The following is a 7,215-nucleotide window of genomic DNA, read 5'->3' on the forward strand; positions in this document are numbered from 1 at the left end:
CTGGATTTTAAAAGTCCTTTAAAACTCCTCATTGGATCCCCCTTTACAAGTATCGCCCACCAAACCAGTACGGACTGGCTGGCTGGTTCGACCAAACTGGTTTATGTATTTGTTCGATTTGCAAATTCGATTCAAACCGACTCGTCCGAATTTGGTCCAAATTTGAACCAAACCACCCAAAAATGGTCTGTTTACATCCCTAGTCTCCAATGCTCTCTCTCTCTCTCTCTCTTTTTTTTTTTTTTTGCAGACCACCTGCACTTTTCTACCTTACAAACCACCTGAGACCTGGACTTCCTCTGTGCCTCCCTCAACCCTGATCTCTTTAGCAACCTCGACATGTTTTTAAATCTCGCATGGAATTTGTTGGTATTCAACAGACACATGTAAATATAATACCATCTTTGAGGGTCATGGCCTTCCCACAAATGATGCGAAGGACTGTGGTTCTATGGAAGTTGAAAAATCTCGTTTAGAGATCTATCCCCAACTTTGCCCCTGCCCCTGCAGGTGTCGGACTATGACTCCTATCATCCCTCACTGTTTGTCACTGGGGGTGGGGCTGTTGTGGCCCAAAAATCAGCTGGATAGCCAAAGTTGTGCATCCTATCATAGAGCTTCAGTTCTTAAGGTTCTCTGTGGGGGAGAATCTAAAATGTGCTGATGAATCATACCAGAGCACTTTCTAATCCAATCTCCTGTTCCCCACACCAGCCCCAAATATTTCTATGAAAGCCACGAAGAGGGTCTGGAAGAAATGGCACCTCCTGTGCTGTTTGTTCTCTAGTATCTGGTATCCAGAGCGTAACAGCTTTTGATTATAGAGGTTATTTCCGTATACCCATCGGGACAAATATTCCCTGCTGCTTGGGCCAAGAGGCACCTTTTAAAAGTGGTGTCTCTCTTCTGTTGAGCAAAGGGAGATCAGCCCTTTTCCAGTGGCTACCTTGTGTTTCTTTTATTTTAGATCGTGAACTCGTTTGGGATAGGGAATGCCCTCTTTCCTTCTTAATGTGAACCTCTTTCAGAATTTTGTTTTTGAAAAGTGGTATATAATTATTCATAATAACCATAATAACAGTCTCCTGCAACTTCAAATCCGCCTTTTTCAGCATTCTAAAGAGCTATTCACATGTTACCATAGCTCAGTGTTAAAGCACCCAGTTTGTATGCAGAAGGTCTCACGTTTCATCCCTGGCCTATCCAGGAAGTCCTGAGGAAGACTTCTGCCTGAAACCTTGGAGAGCTGCTGCCAGTCAGAGTAGACAGTACTGAGCTAGGCGGACTAAAGGTCAGACTCAGTAGGCAGCTTCACATCCATAGCTCCATGTAGAGTACCTTTATCTTTTGCCAAAGGTCCCAATCCATGGCAGCATCTCCATGCTGAACTGGGAGAGCCTTTTGCTTGAAACCTTGGCTATCTGGTGCCAGTCAGAATAGACAATTCCAAGCTAGATGGTCCAAGGATCTGACTCAGTTTGGCAGCTTTCTATGTTCCTCATTTTGAGATGCTTGAACCCCAGGGCCCCTTAAAAAATGAACAGGTATACCATCATCCACACAAAAACTGGTATGTTCATATTACACCGTAATATGTGAATAGCCCTTTTCATGAGATGCGATGCAGTTAAAATGAATATTCTTGCCACCTAACATTTTTAACTGGAAATGCCCAGGAATGGAATTGTGGATTTCTGCTCTGCTTAAACTCCTGATAAACTCTGGTCTTCCCTTACGATATTGGCAATCCGTTGCATTTCTCGGCTTTTTGCATCCTGAATTCTGTTTTGTCTGCAGGTAGGACGATCCATTACTACCTGGGTGTTATTGTTTACGGAATTGCCCACCCCCCACCCGCAAAAGTAAAATTTAAAAATGCTGCACGTATGCATGTGATCAACCCACATGCCAAAGCCAACTCTTTCACTTTTGAAAATGCATTTATTTTCATGACGTGGATGCAGAATATTTTTCCCCCCTGCTCTGTTTCTAAACATCTTTGTGTTTATTATTTTACAACCAAGCACCCCACTCCGGTGCTGGTGAAAGGCGAAACGGATTTAACAGCTGCAACAAATAAAAAAATAAACATTGTTGGGGTTTGGTGCTTCTTTCTCTCTAGGCTGACATGACCACACTACATTAGGATTTATGTCATCAAATCAGCAGGAATGAAGCTTAACGTGTTGTAGTCCATGATCTGGCTGGGGGTGGTTAGTACCTTCTGGGGAGGGTGGGGGGATGAATATTCCTTGTGAGTTTTGGTGGCGTAGTGGGGAAATGCTTGACTAACAAGCAGAAGGTTGCCGGTTCAAATCCCCGCTAGTGTATTTCCCAGACTATGGGAAACACCTCTATCAGGCAGCAGCGATATAGGAAGATGCTGAAAGGCATCATCTCAGACTGCGCAGGAGGAGGCAATGGTCAACCCCTCCTGTATTCTACCAAAGACAGCCACAGGGCACTGGGGACGCCACGAGTCGAAACCGACTCGACAGCACACTTTGCCTTTTAGAAATGGAAGAGAGGAGATATCTGTGCAAACTTTTCAGCTTCCACGATGTTCTCAGGCTTTTATTATCCTGATCATCGGGCCTGCTGTGGGCAAACTTGCAAGGAGTTTTTCAACGCCTTAAAAAGTTTCCAAAACACCAACACTACAATCAGATTGTATCGCTGTTGTCCGAGGGATGGAAATGAAAATGGGCAGAAGTGTCCTCCACAGATTACTCCGTGAAGAGGGGCCATTTTTTTTTGTCATGACTCTAATCCAAAACCTTTGCTCTGTGTAAAATGACTGCAATTTTATCCCAATCGTTTGGGGTGAAAGGAAAAAGAAGGGGTGATAACACAGAGAAAGCTGCTTTCCCCCACAGCTCAGGGAGTCAGTGGGTGCGGGGGTCAGTTTTGCCAAGAATCATGATGATTGCATTCATTCCTTGGGATGCCACATGGAAAGGACAAAAAGTCAAAAAATCTAAGGCAGTGTTTTGGGTTTAATACTTTGAATATTTCATTAGAAATGGTGTAAAAATTAAACCTATTTAAATGATATCCATTTGAAATAGATGTGTGCATGTGAACATTCAATATAAAACATAGGGTCCAGCGCGATGGTTGGGTGGGAGCCATCTAAGCTAGCATCCATCTTCTCAGCCAGTGGCAGGGAGTCCCAGCAGCTCATCTAGGTTGCCTGAAAAAGCACTTCCTCTTATCAGCTGATGTCACCTTAAGTGGCTCAGCGGGGAAATGCTTAACTAACAAGCAGGAGGTTGCCGGTTCGAATCCCCACTGGCACTATATCAGGCAGCAGTGATATAGGAAGATGCTGAAAGGCATCTGCTCATACTGTGAGGGAGGAGGCAATGGTCAACTCCTCCTGTATTCTACCAAAGAAAGCCACAGGGCTTTGTGGGGGCCAGGAGTCGAAATTGACTTGATGGCACACTTTACCTTATCAGCTGGCAGCCGGCTGTCCATCAGACTGTTAGAAATGAGAAATATTTTAATTTGAAATGTTGGAGATGTGTGTGTGCACAAGATATAAAACTTAGAAACCAGCAGGGGGAGCCATCCAAGCTAGTGTCTGTTCTCACATCCAGTGGGAGTGAGTCCCACCTGCTAAACTGGGTTGTCTGGAGAAGCACTTCCTCTTTCCAGCTGGGAATAAAGCCATCAGCTTTATTCGCTGATCGTTTTCCATTGAGCTTCTGCTGCCTATGTGGTTTTTCCGGAAAGAGAAGAAGAGCACCACGGAGAAGCTGTCTATGTAAGAGAGCTGCAGTTTCAGTGCATGTTTAAAATAACTCCGAACTCTGTGTCTTCATCCTGTCATCTTTGATCATATCTGCGCATCAGATGTGGAGGGATTTTACCTTCACCAAGGTGCTGACCGAAGCACTATTTATCTTCCTTCTCTTTCGACTCAAGCGGCCGAGAAGCTTCGCTCGGGACCAAAGGCCTCCAGAACTTTATACTTTTAGGAGTTTGGTATAAAAGTTTCACAAGTGCAAAGCCCATCAAATGGGGCATCCAGTTTCCCCCAATAGCCACCAGAAAGCCCATGAGGCAGGGGGGGTTCTCAAGGTGATCAAGAGCTTGTCTAATCCACGGCGATGATGACGCAGGACCTAAAAGTTGGTGCTGTGTTGTTGATGGCGAGATTAAATTGGCTGCAGTACCTATAGGTTAACAGCAGAGAGAGCTCGGTTTCCAGACCTAATAATGTGTTCCTGTACGAGTTGTACACCGTCAAGAATCCAGGATAGTTATAGTATTTCACAGTACATGAAGTTTAAAATATTCATTTATTTCTCTATGGATTAAGTGTGTGTGTGTGTGTGTGTTTCCATTTATAGATTTATTACATTGCCTTCTTCCAAAGACATCTCTCCCCCGCCATCACCCAGCCCACCATAGGAGTATGCAACACGCTCCCTTTCCAAGCAATTTGATAAGAACGAAGTAAAGTGTGCCGTCGAGTTGATTTCGACTCCTGACAGCTTCCTACGTCCCTGCATGGTGCGGTTCCGAATTTTCCTTTGGAAACGGGCCTAGGCCCGTTCTGCACATTTCTGTTACGTGATCACAGCACAGAGAGAGAGAGAGAGAGAGAGACAGATATGGACACCCGGTGGTCAGAAGCGACACGGAGTCAGCACATTTTGACGGCGGCAGGTCTGCGTGTGGTGTGCGTCTGTGCACGTTGCTGCCTTTCTCGCTTCCCATCGTCATGGTTTCAAGCGCACTGATCAATGCGCCGATAGCCACTGAGAGTCATCCCCCCAAAAAAACGGATGCCGTCAGCGCTTACGAGACTGTTTTGCAGGGGGAAAGGCGAGCTCTTTCTCCTGCAAGAGCAGCAAAAACCCTGGGTTTCCAGGTACAGACCTGAAACCATAACCTTTTTTTTTTCAAGCGGGAGGGGGAATGGTGCAAAACACAACCTCCGCACATTGCTCAGCTCAGGTGACGCCAGCTAGGCAGACGTCTACGAAGCAGGGGATTTCTGCTTGCCCGATTCAGCGAAAAGACTGTGGTGCAGAATTCTACGGGTTATGTACAAGGCCGGCAGGCTGGGGAGAAAAGTGCAAAATGGTCATACATTTGGGTGGTGGTGTTAGAGGGTTAGGCTTAAGGCAGACTAGAATGGGCGAAACCCGGCATTTTCGTCCCCACTCAGCCATGGGGGTTGCTGATGACCATGGGCCCAATTACGGGCTCACAGCTTGGCCCACCTCGCAGGGTTGTTGTGAGGCTAAATGGAGCTGGACCAGGGGTCATTAGGAAGGAGAGAATAAAAAGAATAAAACTGCTAATATTATAATGCCCTTATCCAAAACTATGGTGCCGCCACACCTGGAGTACTGTGTACACTTCTGGTCACCATATCTAAAAAAGGACATTGTTGAACTGGGAAAGGTGCAGAAGAGGGCAACCAAGATGACCAGGGGCCTGGAGCACCTACCTTATGAGGCAAGTTTTCTGTTTTTGTTTGGTTTGGTTGCTTTTGTTCCCCTTAGGGTTTTCTTCAGGTTTTTTAAAAATAAGCATTGACATATCTATGGGCCACTCTGAGCATGCCCACAGGTGCTCCAGTTATCTGTGCAGATTTTGAATGTCAACACTTTAGGAAATATATGGATATGTTCCCATAAATGATATTAAAATGCAGGCCTGTATGAAGATGGCTTAGCTCCCTATGTTCCTAATGTTGCATGAACATTTATTTTTCGCAAGCATACAGTACTGCAACATTTCAAACAAATGTTCTAGAAACATAGGAAGCTGCCATATACTGAGTCAGACCCTTGGTCCATCTGGCTCAGTATTGTCTACACAGACTGGCAGCGGCTCTGCAGGATTTCAGGCAGAAATATTTAGAAGCCCTTCCTGTAGACGCCACCAAGGATTGAACCCGGGACCTTCTGCATGCAAAGCAGATGCTCTATTACTGATTAACAGATAACCTAGATAAATACACATATTGCTGCCAAACCGAGTCAGACCCTTGTATCATCTAGCTCAGTGTTGTCTGCACTGACCGGCAGCAGCTCTCCAAGGTTTCAGGCAGGACTCTTTCGCAGCCCTTCCTGCCAGGGATTGAACCTGGGACCTTCTGCAGGCAAGCAGATGCTCTACCACCAAGCTATGGATTCTGCTAGTGAAGCTGCTATATACAGAGTCTGATGCTTGGTCCAGCTAGCTGGGTATTGTGACACTGACTGGCAGCTTGACTGAGATGCCAGGAGTTTTAGTCTGACCACAGCGGGAGGGCCGAATTCCCGTCACCCTGGGCTGGAAGAGGCTGGTCTTTTCAGCCAACGGTCCCAAACAATCTGTACCCGCAAGGCCAACATGGGTGTCTAGCGTCCACTGCAATCCCAGCCTGAACTTTCCAGGTTTCTGTTGTGTGTGTGTGTGTGTGTGGTGTGTGTAGTGTCAGCCATTCGGCACCTTCACTTCACACCTCCGAAGGGCCGTCTCCCACTTTTAGCCCTTTTCATTGACATTTTCGACAGCTGGGGTGTCATCACGCTGATCCCCGAAACACCCACGGCCCCGGCCAGCTACATTTTCTAAGGGGGCTGAAAGAAGCTAGTGGTAGGTAGGGCTGACGTCAGGGTTGAATCATTTCTCGCCTTCCTGGACGAGGGATGGTGGGGTGCCTTCATATCTCTCTCTCTCTCTCTCTCTCTCTTTCTGTGTGATGCTCTGTGTTTGACTGAGATGTGGTTCGTGTTTACACCACAGCGGTAATTCTTCTCTGCCACAAAAAGTCAGTGTCGCTCTGAAACTGCAGTGCTGGGAACATTGCAGAGGCCAAACCCCATTGTTCCTAATTTTCATTTAAAATCTGGTTTTTATTCTTATTTTCCTTATTGTATAGTATTGTATTATTCCTTACTGTAGCTGCATGTGATTTTTAAAGATTTTTTCCCATCCTTTTAGTAACATTTTCAACAACAGCAACAAATATTTATCTACTGCGATTCAACAAAAGGTTCCTAAGCTGTTTATCTAGAGAAATAATAATAAACGAGCTGGTTCGGACACAGAACATCTGCAATTCCGGCCCAGCCTGCCTCTCTCCGCCCGCCCCCCGCGGTTTCTGGATTTATTAAGGCCATTTTGGAGAGGTGAAGTGTCATTACTTGTATGTGATTTTTTTTAATTGTTCCTGCTTTATTTTTAATCCTTGCTGTATCTGTAGCT

This window comes from Hemicordylus capensis, chromosome 16, assembly GCF_027244095.1.
Source record: "Hemicordylus capensis ecotype Gifberg chromosome 16, rHemCap1.1.pri, whole genome shotgun sequence".
Lineage (NCBI taxonomy): Eukaryota > Metazoa > Chordata > Lepidosauria > Squamata > Cordylidae > Hemicordylus > Hemicordylus capensis.